Below are 21,760 nucleotides of genomic sequence, written 5' to 3'. Positions count from 1 at the left end.
TCCCCTTCTTCCCCTTCTTTTATCCATCTTTATATATACATTATCTTCCTCCTCTCTTCTTCTGTCCTGCAAATGTTCAGCAAATTCTTGGGCTTTCTTTAGGTCCGAGAACAGTCTTTTCCATTCCTCAGGAATAAATGCCTTGAGTACTGCTGGATGTCTTAATATAAAGTTATAACCTTTCTTCCATAAGATTGTTTTCGCCATGTTGAATTCCTTCCTCTTCTTTAAAAGTTCGAAGCTTATGTCCGGGTTAAAAAAAAATTTTTGTCCCTTATATTCCAACGACTTATTGTCTTCTCTAACCTTCTTTCTTGTCTGCTCCAGTATGTTTTCTCTTGTCATATATCTTAGAAATTTTACCAATATGGATCTTGGTTTTTGATGTGGTGGCAATTTCGGTACTAGTGCTCTATACGCCCTTTCGATTTCTATTTCTTCATGTGAATCTGTTGTTCCCAGCACCTTCGGGATCCATCCTTTTATAAATTCCTTCAAATCTGACCCTTCTTTGCCTTTCAGGCGATTACTTTTATGTTGTTTCGCCTACTGTAATTTTCCAACACTGTCAATTTTTTGTGGCAATAATTCTTGTGTCTCTTTCATTTTTCTTTCGCTCTCTTCCAACTTCCCTCTTAAATCATTTATCTCCATTTCTACAGCAGCTTCTCGTTCCTCCACATTTTCTACTCTTTTCACTATTTCAGTCATGACAAATCTAAGCTTTGCATTCTGTCTTCTGCTCTTTTCATTTTTCTTTTGATTGAACTAAATTCTAATGATAGCCATTCTTTTAATGACCTCATTTGTTCTTCAAAAAAGGCTTTATCTAATTTCTTTTTTCCTTTGAAATACTTGTTCTTCCTCCTCCTGTGTCTGTATCTATGTCTGTGTCATCTTCTCTTCTCTGTATCCATGTATCTTCATCCTTCTCTGGTGAGCTGCTTCTGTATCCTTGCTGGGCCTCCAACTGCTGTGTCTCCTGCTGCTGGGTAACATAGAAACATAGAAGATAGGAGCAGGAATAGGTCATTCAACCCTTCGAGCCTGCTCCGCCATTCAACGAGATCATGGCTGATCTTAAAGTTCAGTACCCCGTCCCCGCCTTCTCTCCGTAACCTTTAATACCCTTATACTGAAGAAATATATCTAATTCCTTCTTAAATATATTTAATGAACCTGCCTCCACTGCCCTCTGTGGCAATGAATTCCACAGATTCACCACCCTCTGGGTAAAGAAATTCCTCCTCATCTCGGTCCTAAATGGTTTGCCTATTATCCTCAAACCATGGCCCCGGGTTCTGGATTTTCCCATCATTGGAAACATCCCATCTACATCCATTCTGTCCAGTCCTGCCAGAATTTTATAGGTCTCTATGAGATCCCCTCTCAATCTTCTAAACTCCAGGGAGTACAATCCCAATTTGCGCAATCTTTCTTCATAAGTCATTCCTGCCATTCCAGGTATCAGCCTGGTGAATCGCCTCTGCACTCCCTCCATTGCAAGAACATCCTTCCTTAGATAAGGTGACCAAAACTGCACACAATACTCCAGGTGTGGTCTCACCAAGGCCCTGTACAGCTGCAGTAAGGTATCCTTGTTCCTATACTCAAACCCTCTTGATATGAAGGTCAACATACCATTTGCCTTTTTAACTGCCTGCTGTACCTGCATGCTCGCCTTCAGAGACTGATGTTCAAGTACCCCTAGGTCTCTCTGCACTTCCCCATCTCTTAATCTATTGCCATTCAAATAGTAATCTGCCCTCTGGTTTGTATTACCAAAGGCTTTATCTAATTTCTTTTTTCCTTTGAAATACTTGTTCTTCCTCCTCCTGTGTCTGTATCTATGTCTGTGTCATCTTCTCTTCTCTGTATCCATGTATCTTCATCCTTCTCTGGTGAGCTGCTTCTGTATCCTTGCTGGGCCTCCAACTGCTGTGTCTCCTGCTGCTGGGTAACATAGAAACATAGAAGATAGGAGCAGGAATAGGTCATCATTGTAAATGGCTATCATTGTATTACCTCACATTTATCCACATTGTAGTGCATTTGCCATGTATCTGCCCAGTCCCTCAATTTATCCAAATCACACTGGAGCTTCCTGACCCCCTCTTCCGTGCACACAACCCCTCCTAGCTTAGTGTCATCTGCAAATTTGGAGATATTACATCCAATCCCCTTATTCAGATCATTAATGTAAGTTGTGAACAGCTGGGGTTCCAGTACAGATCCCTGTGGTACCCCACTGGTCACCGCCTGCCACTCAGAAAACGAGCCATTTATCCCAACTCTCTGTCTTCTACCTGCCAGCCAGTTCTCAATCCACATCATTACTTTGCATCCCATGAGCCTTGATTTTGGAAGCCAGTCGTTTATGCGGAACCTTATTGAAGGCCTTTTGGAAGTCCAGGTACACCACATCCACTGGCTCTCCCCCATCTATTTTATCTGTCACCATCTCAAAGAATTCCAATAGATTTGTCAAGCACGATTTACCTTTTGTAAATCCATGTTGACTCCGTCCGATCCCTTCTCTGCTATTACATCCTTAATAATGGATTCCATCATTTTGCCCACTACTGATGTAAGGCTCACAGGCCGATAATTCCCCGCGTTTTCTCTACCCCCCTTTTTAAATAGTGGGGTAACATTAGCCACCCTCCAATCCATGGGTACTGATCCTGAGTCTATCCAGTTCTGGAAAATAATTCTTAAAGCATCTGCTATCTGAATGGCTACTTCCTTGAGTACCCTAGGATGTAGATTATCAGGCCCTTGGGATTTATCTGCCTTCAATCCCATCAATTTCTCCAAGACCATGTCCTTAGAGATACTGATTTCTTTCAGTTTCTCCCTTGTATTAGTCTCTATGTTTCCCAAAATTCTTGGGAGGTTATTTGTATCCTCTCTTGTAAAAACAGAACTAAAGTAAGAATTTAATTGGTCTGCCATTTCCTTATTCCCCATTATATATTCCCCTGATTCCGACTGCAAAGGACCTACTCTGGATTTCACCAATCTTTTCCTCTTGACATATTTATAAAAGCTTTTGCAGTCGGTTTTTATATTTGCCGCAAGCTTACTTTCGTAATTTATTTTTGCTCTCTTGATTAATCCCTTTGTCCTCCTTTGCTACATCTTGAACTGCTTCCAGTCTTCGGTTGCGGTACTTTTTTTGGCCAATTGATATGCTCTCTTTTTGGACCCAATGCTGTCTCTAATTTCCCTTGTTATCCACGGTTGAGTCACCTTTTTTGGTTTATTTTTATGCCGGTATAAACGATTTTTGCAATTTATCCATTAGATCTGTGAATGCTTTCCATTATCTATCCACAGTCAACTCCCCCATAAATACCACTGCAGGCCGACCCGCTGCTGGGCCTCCTGCCGCAGGTCGTCCCCCTGCCGGTCGCCCCGTTGCCTCTCACCCTCTTCTAGCCCTTTATTCTCTTTCTCTCCACTCTTCTTCTTTCTTGCTTACTTCCCCCAGCCGAATGCCCCGATACTGGGTGTCCCCCACCCAACCACCCAGTACTCCATCACGTGACTCCTCTTGCATTGCGTGTCCATTTAAGAGCCAGCTGCATTGATTCCTCCTTGTGTTGTATGTTCAGGACTATGAGAGCCCACATTAGGAGCAACATCCTGTAACCTACAATCTCAATTTCATTTTGATGATGTATTAGGGAAATAAGGCCATAGGACGTAGGAGCAGATATAGGCTATTCAACTCATCGAGTCTGACCTGCCATTCAATCATGAGGTGATCTATTTTTCCACTCAGCCCCACTCCCCTGCTTTCTTCCCTTAATCTTTGAGATATTCCACAGATTCACCATCCTCTGGCTAAAGAAATTCCTCTGCATTTCTGTTCTAAATGGATTCCCTTCAATGCTGAATTTGTACCCTCTTGTCCGAGACTCTCTTACCAAGGAAATAACCTTTCTACATCTACTCTGTCCATGCCTTTCAATATTTGACATGTTTCAATGAGAATCCCTCATTGTTCTAAATTCCAACGGGTACAGGCCGAGAGCTGTCAAACATTCCTCATATGATAACCCTTTCATTCCTGTATTTTATGTTTATTGAGCTCTGTTTTTTCAAACTTTTTTTCTTTTCTCTGGAGATGGCTAGTTCCACTTGACCAGCCACTACTCCATCATGTGACTTCCCCTGTATTATCCATTGTTAAAGGAATAAATTTATTTTGAGTCAAGAGTATTTTTGGAGATATTTTTTTCTTTTGTTCCAATTAAATCATTCAATTTCTACCAAATATTCAAAATATACTTTGTTAAAGGTGTTTCTTTTCCACCAGAAATAGATATAGTGTCCCATTTATAAATATCAGATCTTTTACAACTGTCTATCTGACTTTCTGCATTTCACTTTCCACCCATGAAGACTTGCCTCTTCATCAAAGAGGGAAGTGACAAATATCATCTGGGCCACCCAATGGTAATGTTTAAAATTTGTGAGTTGCAAACCTCCCATATTGTATTTCCAAGTTAATTTTTCCATGGAGACTCTGGCTAACTTGCCTTTCCAAAGAAACTTCCTAACTAATTTATTCAAATTTAGAAAAAACTTCAGAGGTTATGGTTTTGGAAGAGTCTGGAAGAAGAACTGTATACACAGGAATATATTCTATTTAACAATTAACTCTTCCAATAAAAGTTATCAGAAGACTTGTCTATTTATTTAAATCTTCTTTAGCAGGGGGAGATAGTTCATTTTATATAATTCTTTCAAATTATTATCTGTTTTAATCCCCAAATACCTAATCCCATTCTTCGGCCATCTAAATTACCTATTTCTTTGACAATTTGTATAATCCCATCAATTAACAGCATAATCTCACTTTTATCCTCATTTATCTTGTACCCAGAGGCCCTACTTCTGGTTGTAAATGTATCTTTTGCAAAGAAGGTTTCGGTTTCATCAGATATATTAATACATCATTTGCCAACGAACTGATCTTATGTTCATCTTGGTCAACTCTAAACTCTTTGATGTCTGGGTCCTATCGAATAATCTCCACCAATGGTTCTATAGCTGGTATGAAAAGAGCCGGAGATAATGGACATCCTTGTCTGCTAGATCTGGACAATGGGAATGGTGGAGAAACTTGGCCATTTGTCACAACTCTGGTCTTGGGTTCATCATATAGGGCTAGAATCCAATTTTATAAAGTTTTGACCTAATCCAAATCTTTCCAGCACTTTAAAAAGAAAATCCCATTCTAGTCTGTCAAAAGCTTTTCCACATCCAAGGCAACTGCCGTGCTTAAGTCACCTCCTTTCTGAGCCAAATGAATTATACTAAACAATCTACTTACATTGTCCACTGAATGCCTTTTCTTAACAAATCCTGTTTGATCCTTATTTATCAATTTTGGCAAATATTTTGCCAATCTGTTTGTCAAAGCTTTAGCTAGTATTTTGGACTGGCCATGATATTACCAGAGTGTAGTGAATTGGAGGTTCTGATTCGAAAGGAGAACACAAGTAAGTTTACATCTGCAATGTATTTCCTACTTCAGTTGGAAATTCCTAAGCAGGAACTATATAAATCAAAACAAAGAAGAGAATAAAACTTGAATATTAGTATTGGTGATTAAAAATTGGTCTGATTTATGTCAGATCAGCATGACCATTACAATTAATGTAAGATATAGATTGGTGCAATATAATTTTCTGCATCAACTATATCTACCCCTCAGAAATTACATAAATTAAATTCTAATATATCTGATACATGTTTTAGAAGCGGTGAAGAAATGTGAACCTTTTTACATTCCACCTGGTCATGCTCTGAAGTGAAACTGTGATTTTTTTAATATATAAAGGTATTGAAAACAAAATGATTAAGAACCTGGGGTTTGGGCGCGATGACGACCTGACCTCTGTTATATCATGTGCACGTTTGTGACGGGAGCCACAGCTGGCATAACAGTGGCGGGGGGCGGGGGTAGAGGGTAGTGTTGTGTATTATTTAAACAACATTTAAAGGTGAGGGGAAATTACTAATATTGAAATGTATCATAACAATTATATACTCAATATGTTCATCACTTTCTTCCTTTTCTTTTTCCTATAATGGCTGCTCGAAGATGTACTTACAATTTTGGATAATGCAAGTTGGTTTAGTTATTGAGGGAGATATGTAGCAAGAAGTGAATGAAGAATATTTGGATATTAAAAATAAAATTTTTGAAAAGATGAATAGAACATTCAAATTTGTGTTTTAATTTTAATGGAATTAATGAGAAGGTGAAGAGGAAGAGAATATTGGCATATATTATGAAAATGAAAATTGACATTGCATTTTTATAAGAAACTCATTGAATTGATAACATCAAAAATTAAAAAAGGGACTGGGTGGGACATATCCTAGCTTCTTCATTTAACTATAAGGTGAGAAGAGTAGCAATTTTGATAGCTAAGAATCTTCCAATTAAAGTACAAAATGTGATAACAAATCCTGCAGGTAGATATATCATTGTACATTGTCAGCTATATTTGGAAATATGGACACCTATGAATATTTATGCACCAAATATTGATGATGAGAAATTTATTTAGGAAACATTTCTTAATTTTGCAATTGCTTCTGAAAATATCTTAATAGGAGGAGACTTTAATTTTTGTCTGGACCCAAATTAAGATAGAGCTACTAGAGTAACTCCCAAGGGCAAAAGCTACCTTATCATTGACGAAGGATTTAAATTTAATATATGTATCAAGAAAAATTAATCCGAGAGAAGAGGATTATTCTTTTACTTCAATAGTCATGACTTTTATTCAAGGATAGACTTATTTTTATTATCCATTCAGATACAGATTATTGAAACTGAATATAAAGTGAGAATATTATCAGATCACTCATTGGCAATTACAATGGCAGATAAAGAGAAAGTGATTTATATTTGGCGGATGGAGCCTGAATTCTTCATTGTCGAAAAGAACAGATTTTTGTGGTTTTATAAGAAAACAAATTCAGAATTTTTGTGAAAATAACTGTGCATCCACACCTAATAAATTTATTATACGGGATGCATTAAAGGAGTATTTAAGAGGACAAATTATAAGCTATACTTATAAATTGAAATAAAAGACTATATAAGGGAGATGGAACAATTCGAAAATGAGATAACTAATTTAGAAAAAGATCTGCACAAAGATATTCTGAAGATTAAAAAAGAAAGGCTTATTAATTTTTAAAAAATGGAGTATAATACAATATAAACCTAGAGAACAAAAAAATTATAACAAGAGCAATATAGAAATATTATGTTAGATGAAAGGCCATATAAGTTACTTTCTTGCAATTGAAGGCAGAATAGATTTCAAGAATGATCAATGCAGTAGAAATGGACACAAATTTTGTTAGTTATAAACCTCAAGAAATTAATGAAACTTTTAAACAATTTTATGCCAAGTTATATCAATCAGAATCCCAGTGGGATATTAATAAAATAGAAGACTTTTTGTCACATAATAGCATTGCCAACATTAGATTTAACAGAACAAGCAGAATTAAATGCCCCCCTTACTTCAAGAGAGATGGAGGAAGCACTAAGTTCTTTACAAAATGGTAAATCTTCTGGAGAAGATGGATTTCTGCCTGAATTTTATAACTAGTTTAAAGATTTAGTGATGCCCTTGCATATGGAAGTTTTAAATCAGGTGTTGCAAACCCATACTCTCCCTGAATTATTTTCATCAGCAATAATTACCGTGATAACCCAAAAAAATAGAGATCCATTAAAGTCATCATCCTGTAGACCCATTTTTTTTAATTAAATTCAGACTATAAGATAATTGCTGAAGTTCTTGAAAATTGACTGACAAAATATTTACCTAAATTGATAAATATGCATCAAACTGGTTTTGTGATAAAGAGACAATCAGATGATAATATAACTAGATTATCGAGTCTAATTCATCTAGCTCAAAAAATAGGTGATCAAAGTGTGGCAGTATCACTAGATGCAAAAAAGGCATTTGATAGATTAGAATGGGATTTTTATTTAAAGTATTGTAAAAATTTGGAGCAGGACAAATTTTTATAAATTGGATAAGAGCCTTGTTTTATGAACCGAAATTTCTGCCCCATTTCGATTAACAGTATTTAGTAGACAAGGATGTCCATTGTCAGCAGCATTATTTGTTTTAGCTATAGAGCTCTTAGCAGAATCAGTTCTTAGGGATCCGGATATAAAGGGTTTTCGAATTAATCAAGAGGAACATTGGATTATCTTATTTGCTGACAATGTGCTGATATTTGACAGAACCAGCAAATTCAATACAAAAGCTACATTTAAAGTTAGAAGAATATACTACAATTTCAGGTTAAAAAAAAAATTGGAACAAGAGTGAAATTATGCCTCTCGTATGAGGAGACTACACTATTTGCCAATGAAACACTCTGTTTAAATGGCCAAAAAATGGGATAAAATATTTGAGTTCGTTCTGATGATAAATTACAAAATTTATATAAATTGAATTATTTACTATTACTTAAAGAAAAGTTGAAGAGTTAATTGTATAAAAATAAATATAAATCCCAGAATACAGTATCTTTTTCAATCATTGCCTATATTACAAAAATTCTTTCAAGTATTAAATAAAAATATTAGAAAATTTTTATGGAATGGTAAAATGTCCAGTCTCTATAGAAAAATTAATGTGGAAGTATGAAATTGGAGTTTTACATCTCCTTAACTTTAAAAATTATTATAGAACAGACCAAATGAAATTTATTACCTCTTTCTTTGAAGAGGGGGAAAAATCTGCTTAGGTAAAAATGGAATTAGATAAAATAGGAGAGAGAAAAGCAGTAGACTCTATATATAAATGGAATGCAAAATTAATGACTGCAGAGAGGTAACCAGAGCCCCCAGAAAAAAACTCACACAGACATAATAAGCAAGTTTGCAGATGATACAAAGTTTGGTGGTGTTGTGGACAGTGAGGAAGATTACCGTAAATTAAAAGGTGATTTAGGAAGGCTGGAGGTGTGGGCTGAGAAATGGCTGATGGAATTTAATACAGATAAAATTACATTTTGGAAAGGCAAATCTAAAAAGGTCATATGCATTAAATGGTAGGCTATTGAGATGTGCAGAGCAACAAAGGGATTTAGGAGTGATGGTAAATAGTACCCTCAAGGCTGATACTCAGGTAGATAGTGTGGTGAAGAAGGCATTTGGAATGTTGGCCTTCATAAATCGGAGTATTGAATTCAAGAGTAGGGAGGTTATGATGAAATTGTACAAGGCATTGGTGAGGCCAAATTTGGAGTACTGTGTACAGTTTTGGTCACCAAATTACAGGAAAGATATAAACAAAATAGAGAGAGTACAGAGAAGGTTCACGAGAATGTTGACAGGATTTCAAGGTTTGAGTTACAGGGAAAGGTTGTGCAGACTGGGGTTTTTTTCTCTGGAGCGTAGAAGATAGAGGGGGGACTTGATAGAGGTGTTTAAGATTTTAAAAGGGACAGACAGAGTAAATGTGGATAGGCTTTTTCAATTAAGTGGGGGAGATTCAAACTAGAGGGCATGGTTTAAGATTGAAGGGGGAAAATTATAAGGGGAACATGAGGGGAAATTTCTTTACGCAAAGGGTGGTAGGGATGTGGAATGAGCTTCCGGCAGACGTGGTTGAGGCAGGATCATTGGTTACGTTTAAAGATAGACTGGATAGTTACATGGAGAGGAGAGGACTAGAGGGGTATGGACCGGGTGCTGGTCAGTGGGACTTGGAGGGTGGGAATTTTTTACGGCATGGACTAATAGGGCCGAACTGGCCTGTTCTGTGCTGTAAGTGGTTATATGGTTATAACTCCTTTATTAAAACATTTAATTAAAATTGGCATGATACAAATACAGAAATTGGCAGAGTAATTTATCTCTTAAAACTCCTTTGACTCATATCAGACTTGTACCTTGTGCATTAGATAATCAAATTGATGAAATTTGGTCTTGTAAAGGGATCAGATACATTGAAGACTGTTATGAGCAGGGGCAATTAATGTAATTTGAACAACTTAAGAATAAACATGGTGGTATTAATAACATGAAATTTTGCCATTTTCAAATAAGACCATATTGAAGTGATAACCTGGGTCCAACAATGTATTTACCAAAGTGTAGCGATATAGAGACTCTAATAAGAAAGAGAAATATAAAGAAATCTATTTTGGCAATTTATCATTTACTTCAAATGGGAACCCCTAAACTGGGGATTCCTAAATCTAGACAAAGGTAGGAGTCAGTCTTAAATGTGAAAATTGGGACGTCAAGAGCTCCAGTGGGTGGACTCAGGGAGAGATGGCAGTTGGGCGGGATCTGTGGTTGTGGCTTCAGGAGCTCAGAGGGCGGGCGGTCGGGACCAAAAATAAGTCGGGTGGGGGGGTTTGAGTATTGCACAAATACATACAATAGGTGTGAAAATGTCTTGCCAGCTCCAGTGCTGTTTTGTCACTGAATCTATCCATAGCAGAGTCTGCCTAAATAGACAATGCATCTTCCTTGTATGTTGTGAGAAGTGTCCAAATGCATGCTTGATACAATGTCCCCAGTGTAATGTTTCAACTATAGAAAAAAACCCTGGTATCCACCTCCAATGGGGATTGGTGGATGCCGATTAATTAAATTTGCCAGTTGCTTAGGATTGTGTGTAGATTGACGAACTGATTGCTAGAAGCGCCAATTTTAAACATTTGTATTTTTTACCAATTAATTTTCCACAATTTTTTTTGCTAGTTGCTTGAATTCCAGATTATGGGGATTTTGCTATTAATGATTTTTTTCTGTAATCTGATTTACCCCTCTGCAGTAATATGGTTTGGATTTGAACTGAAGCATGTGAGAACATCTCCTGACACAATCATGTTAGTATTCTTTCCACATAACTTTAAAATAAATGCCATCCAGTGAAATTCACCAAAATAATAGCAGGCATTTCAAGCAATCACTTGTCCTATTACCAGCAAGAGGTGATACCTCTTCAAATAGCTAACATACCGATGAAAAGTTATAAGAACTATCAGTCTTTAGCATATAATTTTAGATGCCAACTTTATTTATATAGCACTTTACAGTGGAGCATAAACCTAAGGAGGTTTACAGAAATATTATCAATTGACAATGTGACTTCCATTTGCTTTAGATACCGCAGAAAGAGTAATGGGTGCTGAGTTACAAGAATTACTTTAAATAACCAAGTTTTCGAGATAAAATGTGGTATGTTGCCAATTACATATTGGAACAGTTACATTTAGAGATGGGAAAAGCGTGGATGAAGGTTTCACCTGCAAAATAAATGTTGCAATGGTTGAAAGTGGGGAGTCGCAATCTTGACAGTTAAATAATTTAATAATGGTGGCAGTTAAGAATGACCAGTAGATGCAGCCAGAACCAGAAAATGAATTACAGGGCATGGGACAAACATTAGTCATGTTCTCTCAAGACTGTGATTTTGAAGTGTTCACTCACAGTGAGTTTTTGGAAAGCAATGATTGTGTTCATCAGTGAAGACATAATTTGGAGGAAATGCAGTAAGAGGGATGGAAGTATTTCTGTGGTATTTCAGTGCAAAAAAATTGCAAAGCAGTATGCTGATGAAAACGTGGAATCCCCATACATTTTGGAAGTTGTAAGAAATTAATTTGAGCCCTGAATCTCAGAATTATTTGGAATCCCAGATTTTGGATAAAAATGAAAAACCATTTGACAGTCACAAGGCTCCAGAGGAGGTAAAGATATATAACCGATATGCACCAAGGTGGGATCATTTTGGGTAGAACTAGGGGACATTCTGAAGAAAATTACAGCGGTGGAATATTCACAGGACCCAGCGTTTTTCCTGTTGGGGAGTATTATGGACATGAGCTGTCCAAATACTAAATTCAATTTGGCAGTGGCTAGGAAATGTATAGCAGTTACCTGGAAATCTGACTCCCAGCTGAGCACCACACAATGGAACACCTATAATCTAAGGAGGAAGTACGATATGTTCATTGAGGTGTGGCATCCATACTTTTTTTTTAAATTTTTTTATTTTTCACACCATAAACCACATTGACCATGATACATACATTTTCCTTTTCAAATATATACAGTGTCATTTTCTCCCCCCACCTCCCTCCTCCCATCCCACCCTCCCTACCCCCCCCCCCATCCATTTAAAGTACAAAATCTAAGATACATTAAACCAGTCAAACAATGTTGTCATTCAATAAAAATAAACAAGAAATTCCACTGAGTCAATTCTTTTCATTTCCTTCTCCTTTCGTTAATTTAGGTAGTGAATGTCCCCGGTAGGTTTTCTCTATTGTGTTTCATGTAAGGCTCCCATATTTGTTCAAATATTTCAATATTATTTCTTAAACTATATGTTATTTTTTCTAATGGAATACATTTATTCATTTCTATATACCATTGTTGTATTTTCAAATTATCTTCCAATTTCCAGATTGACATAATACATTTTTTTGCTACGGCTAGAGCTATCTTAACAAATCTTTTTTGTGCACCATCCAAATCAGTTCCAAATTCTTTGTTTTTTATGTTACTTAGGAGGAAGATCTCTGGATTTTTTGGTATATTGTTTTCTGTAATTTTATTTAATATTTGGTTTAGATCTTCCCAAAATTTTTCTACTTTCTCACATGTCCAGATTGCATGAATTGTTGTTCCCATTTCTTTTTTACATCGAAAACATCTATCAGATACTGTATCTTGAGTTATATTGTATTTATCTTTCATTTGTTCAAAGGATAAGAATCTATTTCCTGAAAAACAATTTTCTATTCTTTTAATTCCTTTTTTCTCACATTCTCTAAAGGAAAGGTTATCTATTGTAAAAGGGAGTAACTTGTTTTGCGTCAATATTAGTTTTGGCAATTGATAATTTGTTTTATTTCTTTCTACATGAATCTTCTTCCAAATATTGAGTAGATGATGTAATACTGGAGAACTCCCATGTTGTACCAATTTTTCATCCCATTTATATAATATGTGTTCAGGTATCTTTTCCCCTATTTTATCTAATTTTAATCTAGTCCAATCTGGCTTTTCCCTTGTTTGATAAAAATCTGATAGGTATCTTAATTGTGCGGCTCTATAATAATTTTTAAAGTTTGGCAGTTGTAAGCCTCCTTGTTTATACCATTCTATTAATTTATCTAGTGCTATCCTCGGTTTCCCCCCCCTTTCCATAAAAATTTCCTTATTATTTTCTTTAACTCCTTGAAGAATTTCTCTGTCAAGTGTATTGGCAATGCCTGAAATAGCTATAATATCCTTGGGAAAATGTTCATTTTAATACAGTTTATCCTTCCTATTAGTGTTAATGGTAAATCTTTCCAATGCTCTCAATCGTCCTGTAATTTTTTCATTAGTGGATAATAATTGAGTTTATATAGATGGCCGAGATTTTTATTTATTTGTATACCTAGGTATCTTATTGCTTGCATTTGCCATCTGAATGGTGATTCCTTCTTAAATTTTGAGAAATCCGCATTATTCATTGGCATTGTTTCACTTTTATTTACGTTAATCTTGTAACTCGACACTTCTCCATATTCCTTCAATTTCTTATATAATTCTTTTATTGATAGTTCTGGTTCTGTTAAGTATACTATAACATCATCCGCAAATAAACTGATTTTATATTCCTTGTCTTTTATTTTTATCCCTTTTATATTATTTTCTGTTCTTATCAATTCTGCTAGTGGTTCTATAGCTAATGCGAACAATAAGGGTGATAGTGGGCATCCCTGCCGTGTTGACCTGCTTAAGTTAAATTGCTTTGATATATATCCATTTACTGTCACTTTCGCCAATGGCCCCTTATATAATGCTTTAATCCAATTAATATACTTCTCTGGTAAACTGAATTTTTGCAATACTTTGAATAAATAATTCCATTCTACTCTGTCAAAGGCCTTCTCTGCGTCTAAAGCAACTGCTACTGTTGGCGCTTTACTCCCTTCTACTGCATGAATTAAGTTAATAAATTTACAAATATTGGCTGTTGTGCGTCTTTTTTTAATAAATCCAGTTTGGTCTAGATTTACCATTTTAGGTACATACTCTGCTAATCTGTTTGCTAATAGTTTAGCTATTATCTTATAATCTGTGTTAAGTAATGATATTGATCTATATGACGCTGGTGCGAGTGGATCTTTCCCTTGCTTTAGTATTACTGTAATTATTGCTGTTTTACATGAATCTGGTAAGCTTTGTGTTTTATCAATCTGGTTGATTACTTCCAGGAGGGGAGGAATTAATAAATCTTTAAATGTTTTATAGAATTCTATTGGGAATCCATCCTCTCCTGGTGTTTTATTATTTGGTAATTTTTTTATTATCTCTTGTATTTCTACTATTTCAAATGGTTCTGTTAATTTATGTTGTTCCTCTATTTGTAATTTTGGTAGTTCAATTTTAGTTAAAAATTCATCTATTTTCCCTTCTTTCCCTTCGTTTTCAGTTTGGTATAATTGTTCATAGAATTCTCTAAAGTTTTCCTTGATCTCCGTTGAATTATATGTGATTTGTTTGTCTTTTTTCCTTGATGCCAATACCATTTTCTTAGCTTGTTCTGTCTTAAGCTGCCATGCTAGAATTTTGTGCGTTTTTTCCCCTAATTCATAATATTTCTGTTTTGTCTTCATTATGTTCTTCTCCACCTTATATGTTTGTAGTGTTTCATATTTTATTTTTTTATCTGCCAATTCTCTTCTTTTAGTTGATTCTTCCTTCATTGTTAATTCTTTTTCTATATTTACTATTTCCCTTTCCAACTGCTCTGTTTCCTGATTATAGTCCTTCTTCATCTTGGTTACATAACTTATTATTTGCCCTCTAATGAACGCTTTCATTGTATAAACTTATCTTTCATTGATTCCGTATTTATTTCAATTTGACATTTTAATTTGTCTTTCAATTAATTCTCTAAAATCCTGCCTTTTAAGTAGCATGGAGTTTAATCTCCGTCTATACATTCTTGGAGGTATGTCCTCTAACTCTATTGTCAATATCAAGGGTGAATGGTCCGATAATATTCTAGCTTTATATTCTGTTTTTCTTACTCTATCTTACATACGAGCTGATAACAAAAATAGGTCTATTCTTGAGTATGTTTTATGTCTACCCGAGTAATATGAATATTCCTTTTCATTTGGGTGTTGCTTCCTCCATATATCCAAAAGTTGCATTTCTTCCATCGATTTAATTATAAATTTGGTTACTTTGTTTTTTCTGTTAATTTTTTTCCCAGTTTTGTCCATATTTGAATCCAAATTCAGATTGAAATCCCCTCCTATTAATATGTTCCCTTGCGTATCTGCTATCTTCAAAAAAATATCTTGCATAAACTTTTGATCTTCTTCGTTAGGTGAATATACATTGAGTAGATTCCAAAACTCCGAATATATCTGACATTTTATCATTACATATCTCCCTGCTGGATCTATTATTTCCTCTTCTATTTTAATTGGCACATTTTTACTAATTAATATAGCTACTCCTCTTGCTTTTGAATTATACGATGCTGCTGTTACATGTCCTACCCAATCTCTCTTTAATTTCTTGTGCTCCAATTCAGTTAAATGTGTTTCTTGCACAAATGCTATATCAATTTTTTCTTTTTTCAGTAAATTTAGCAGTTTCTTCCTTTTAATTTGGTTATGTATTCCATTAATATTTAAAATCATATAGTTCAGCGTAGCCATTTCATACTTTGTTTATCTTCCCTTTCCGTTTCTCCATCATCACCTTTCCTTCTTATCCATTTCTGCTTTCTTGTTTTGAACACTTTATAAGACAACATTTCTAAAACATCAAACATTTTCCTTATTCTCCTATTTAAAACTTCTTTAACCCCATTCTCCCCTCCCCCTCCTGAGTTGCCCTTTATCCCTTGTCGGGCAACCACATCTCCCCTCTCCATTTGGATTTGCGAATTCACTTGCAAACGTCAGCTGATTTTGTAGTGACCGTAACTCCTCCCCACCCAGCCCCCCCAGAAAAGATTTCAATTTTCATATGTAACAAAGGTCTCTCTTTTAATTCCCTCCTTATTCCCTCTATTCCCTTTCCCTCCCTTATTAATTCTTGTCTATACTCTATATATTTTCCTCTAAATACGGATACATTCATGTATACACACTATATATATATATATATATATATATATATACACACACATATACCCCTTTACACACATACATATAGTTCGTGGTCAATTTTACTCTCATTACATGTCTTCATCTCTCTGCTTGTTTTGTAGTTGTTCTGCAAATTTCCTTGCTTCCTCTGGATCCGAGAATAGTCTGTTTTGTTGCCCTGGAATAACTATTTTAAGTACCGCTGGGTACTTTAACATAAATTTATATCCTTTTTTCCATAAGATCGTTTTTGCTGTATTGAACTCCTTCCTCTTCTTCAGGAGTTCAAAACTTATGTCTGGATAGAAAAAGATTTTTTGACCTTTATATTCCAGTGGCTTTTTGTCTTCTCTTACTTTCTTCATTGCTTTCTCCAATATATTTTCTCTTGTTGTATATCTTAAGAATTTTATTAAAATGGATCTTGGTTTTTGCTGCGGTTGTGGTTTCGGGGCTAAAGTTCTATGTGCCCTCTCTATTTCCATTTCTTCCTGTAATTCTGGTCTTCCTAGGACCCTGGGGATCCAATCTTTTATAAATTCTCTCATATTCTTGCCTTCTTCATCTTCCTTAAGGCCCACTATCTTTATATTATTTCTTCTATTATAGTTTTCTATTATATCTATCTTCTGAGCTAACAGCTCATGTGCCTCTTTAACTTTTTTATTAGATTCTTCTAATTTCTCTTTTAAGTCCTCTACTTCCATTTCTACATTTGTTTCCCGTTCTTCCATATTTTTCACTCTTTTTCCTATTTCTGACATGGCCATTTCCATTTTATTCATTTTTTCTTCTGCATTCTTAATTCTTCTTTTTATCTCATTAAATTCTTGTAATTGCCATTCTTTCACTGATTCCATATATTTTAAAAAAAATTATACATCCATTGTCTTGCCTTTCTCTTCTTCTTCCACTTCTTTCTGTTCTTCTTCTTCTTCTTCCTCTGGATTGACCATCTGTTGTTTCCTTGTTTTCTTTTTACCCTCTTCTTTCTTGTTGTTATTGTCTGTGTTCTGCACCTGCTGCTGTGCTGCAGGTGTCTCTCTCAGCTGTGGAGATCGACTCCGCAGCTGTTCCCCCCTCCCGTCAGTGTGTTTTTTTTTCATGCGCGGTTGTGGCAACCATACTTGCGGTACATTGGAACGCTGGTGTGATTAATGCATGTTTGTTTTTGTTAATTTGGGGTGGGGGGAGGGAAGAGGAGGAGAAAAGAAGATTCAATAATCACAGCATCTGCAGACTTCTGTGTTTAAGTCACACTACAGTTTTAAACTACTGTCAATACGACTGGTGAATGTCCAGTCATTAGAAAATAAAATTGATGACCTCTGGGCAAGGCTGAGACAGATGAGACAAATCTCAGTTGTTTGCTGTAGCAATCCCTGGCTAATAGAACACACTGGATGCCACGATTCAACTAGAGGGTTCTCCAGTTCATAGACTGGATTGGAATTTAGATTCTGGCAAAGAGAGAGAGGGCAGTATGTGCTTTTTAGTCTGGTGTACAGACGTTGGGGGTCACGTTGACCTTCTGCTCCACTGCCAGAGTGTATATCTCCATCAAATACAGTACCTTCTATCTACTCCAAGATTTCTCATCAATGATTCTTATCAGAGTTTATATCCCTGTCAATACCGATACAAATAGGCACTTGCAAAGCTGCATAATGTGGTCAGTGGACAAGAGACTGCCCACCCAGACACACTACAAATCATAGACATTGACTTTAACCAGGCCTGACTCAAGTAAACCCTGCCCAATTACCACCAACACGTAACCTGCTGTACCAGACATCGCAGGACATTTGATCACTGATACAAGAAGATAAGGAAGGCCTACCATTCTTTCCTGAGACTTCATTTTGGCATGTCTTATCACCTGGCTGTCCTTATGTCTCATACAGACAGAGCCTAAAAAGAGAGGTTCCAGAGATCACAATGGCCAGAAGATGGTTATGGGAGGCTGAAGATCAGTTACAGTACTGCCTCGAGTCTGGATTAAGACATGTTCCAGGATTCGGCTGAGGATATGAATGATTACACCAGGATCACTTGCATACTTTTATCAAGACAGCTGTAGATGAGTGTGTCTCCACTAAATTATTCGGGGTTTTCCTGAACTATAAGCCCTGGATAAACAACAAAATTCAGAACCTGCCAAGAGTCAGATAACAAGCATTGAAGTCCAGAGATCCAGAACACTACACAAGGAGCAGGTATGAATTGCTGCATCAGGGCCTAAATGAGATAACCTGCTACAAATCCAGTGCAGTAAGAGATAGTTAAGCTTCACTCCTAGATGAACTCAGTGCCTTCTATGCCTAATTTGACCACTGGAGCAAAGAAGGGCCACTGCCCACTGATATGTTGATCCTCCACTATCAGTATTTTAGGATGACTTGTAATCTGCCATCATGAGAGTGAGTCCAAGGAAAGCATCTAGTCCGAATGGAGTACCCGGCTAAGTACTGAAAACTTGTGCAGAACAACTTGCCAATGTATTCACAGATAACTTCAACATCTCACTCCAGCAGGATGTGATACCCACCTGTTTCAAGCAAGCCTCAATTGTATCTGTGCTCAAGAAGAGTGGTAACCTACCTAAATGATTACTGCCAAGAGGCACTTACATCCACAGTGATGAAATGCTTTGAGAGATTGGTATTGAATCATAGTAGCTCCTGCCTGAGTGGTGATATGGATCCTTTCCAATTTGCCTATGACCGCAATAAATCTACAGCAGATGTCATCTCATTTGAGAGATTGGTATTAAATCATAGTAGCTCCTGCCTGAGTGGTGATATGGATCCTTTTCAATCTGCCTACGACTGCAACAGATGTCATCTCATTGACTATACACAAAACCCTGGAACATCTGCACAGCAAAGACGCATACATCAGGATACTCTTTGTCGACTGCAGTTTGTCATTCAACATCACCATCCCCTCAAAACTGGCTCAACACCCTACTATGTAATTGGATCCTGGATTTCTTCTCCTCCAGACCACATTCAGTGAGGATTGGTATAAGCATCTCCTCTGCAATGTCCACCAGTACTGGAGCACAACAGGGCTGGATTCTTAGCCCCCTGCTCTACTCACTTTACAACTATGACTGTGTAGCTCAGTATGACATTTACACCATCTACATATTTGCTGATGACAGCATGGTAGTGGGTTGTATAAAGGGAGCAATGAACTAACATGCAGAAGGGGGATTGAAAACTTGGCTGAATGCTGTACTAGCAGCAACCTTGCACTCAATGTCACTAAAACCAAGGAGCAGATTGTGAACTTCAACAGGGAATAACTAGAGGTGGAAGATCCAGTGATCATTGAGGGATTAGAGGTGGAGAGGGTAAGCAAATTTAAATACCTGGGAGTCACTATCTCAGAGGGCCTTTCCTGTGTGACAGAGTATTTAGAAGTGGTTTGGGAGGAATTGGTTGAGCAGCTTGCACACACACACATTTTAAAACATAGGATATTTGCAGGACTTTTGCAGAATGCTTTTTGTAGAGGAGCAACAAAGTTGCAGAAGATCAGCTTGCCTGGGAGAGCATGTGATTTTTGCAGTCAGGCAGAACAGTTTTGCTCTCAGAGACAGATGGAGTGGAACTGAGAGAGGATATACAGAAATCAGTTCCAGAGAGACAAGCTGGCAAACTTTGGAAGGCTGCCTGGTCAAAGGAGAAGACTGGTGGTGTGAAAGGTGACCTGAAAGAAAGAGGATCATCTGGAGAACCCTGAAGTGGGAAAGTTTCATCAGCAAGACTGATTGAGAAGGAATCAGTTGTGGATGTCCTGGAAAAGGAATCTCTCTGAAAACCAGTAAGAACCCTCCTGAATGGTAACTATTTGCCTGTTAAACACCAAAACTTGGTGAACTTTGTTAATGCTAACTTCTGTGAACAGTAGAAGAATTGCCTGCAACCAGTGAGATTGGACTGTGATCCAAAGAACTTTTCTTATCTAAAATATACATTACACAGACCTGCGCTTAGTATTAAAGGAGTGATTAAGTAGGTTACGTAGGTTAAGTAATAAGTTAAAGTTTAATTCTGTTTTCTTGTTCATTTATAATTAAAAACTACTTTTGTTTAACTAACCCTGTGTCGTGGTGCATATCTATTGCTGCTGATTTTTGGGGTCCTCTGGACTCCGAAACACCTTGACCCATCCCTAATGTTATCATAAAGAAAGAATGTCAGTGCCTCTGCTTTCTCAACAGTTTACCAAGGTTTGGTAGAACATCAAAAACCTTGGGAGCCACTTTCTCAGAGTACTTTTCAGGCTCCAACACACTAATGTCATCTTAAATAAAAACCAGCGTCTCTACTTTCTCAGGCATTTGTGGAGGTTTGGTTTAGCATCAAAGATCTTGGAAAACTTCTACAGATGTGTATTGGAAGTGTGTTGATGGGCTGCATCACAGCCAAGTGTGGGGGCACCAATACCTCTGAGCAAAAAGCCCTGCAAAAGGAAGTGTACCCAGTCCAGTACATCACATGCAAAACTCTCCATACCATTGACAATATCTTCACAGAGTCCTGCCGCCGGAGACCAGCAGTAATCATTAAGGATCCACGCCACCAAGGACATACTCTGTTCTCACTGCTGGCATCAGGAAAGAGGTTTAGATGCCACAAGGTTCAGAAACAGTTGCTACTCCTCTGCCTTTGGACTCCTAAACAACAAACTCAATAAAAACTCATTTTAGGTCTCTTTTTTAACACATTATTTATTATTGAATATTCATTTTCTGTATTGTGCACAGATTGTTTGAACTTTTATTTGTTTACATTTCTCTTTTGTTTACTTATCTTTTCTTGCATAGTTTTTTTTTGCACTATCGATAAGTAGAAATTCTGCCTGGCCCGCAGGGTAAAGAATGTCAGGGTTGTATGTGATGTCATGTATGTACTCTGGCAATAAATTGAACTTTGATTAATGTTATTTAAAGACTAAAGAAATTGACCAAGAGAACCAGAGACATAGCAAATAAATGTACTGGTAAGTGTAGTTTAATGCATTAATGTGTTTGATACCAGAGAATTAGAAAAATTTAGAACCCAAAACTGAAGTAGACTCGCAGCACTTGTGTCTTGTGTTACATAGTACTCTATCCAATTCTGATGTGATTTTGTCTAATTTGGAGGAATCCAAAATTTGTGGAGTCAAATTTGAACAGAGATATTGATTTTTAAAAAAGAGCACGATGGAAAACAAAAGATCAAGCAAGGCCATGGTGTCGGCAATGAACTGTGCACAAATAGCTTTAAACTTTTGTCTTGAATATTGGCTCAGCTGAAATACAGCCAGCATCACAAACTCGATACCCTGATGAAGGGCTCAAGCTGGAAACATCAGTTACGTTTTTTTTTTACCTTTGCTACATAAAGGACATTGTTTGACCAGCTAAGTTTCTCCAGCATTTTGTGTTTTTACTTCAATCACAGTGTCTACAGATTTTTGTGATTTACTTCACAATCTGTTGTCTTCAGCTGAGAAAGAAAGGAGTTCTGGATTTTATTTGTGTTGCTTCACACTCACAGAAGATAGAGAATAAGCT

The 21,760-nt window shown here is 36.6% G+C and overlaps 1 protein-coding gene across 10 annotated transcripts in view; it reads left to right on the top strand.

Moving 5' to 3' along the window:
- Positions 1–21,760, top strand: part of usp34 (ubiquitin specific peptidase 34) — a 264,058-nt gene that overhangs the window by 151,228 nt on the left and 91,070 nt on the right. The window lies entirely within an intron of this gene.

This window comes from Narcine bancroftii, chromosome 4 (assembly GCF_036971445.1).
Source record: "Narcine bancroftii isolate sNarBan1 chromosome 4, sNarBan1.hap1, whole genome shotgun sequence".
Classification (NCBI taxonomy): domain Eukaryota; kingdom Metazoa; phylum Chordata; class Chondrichthyes; order Torpediniformes; family Narcinidae; genus Narcine; species Narcine bancroftii.
The sequence above is the reverse complement of the archived record's forward strand: the minus strand, read 5'-3'. Positions and strand labels throughout refer to the sequence as shown.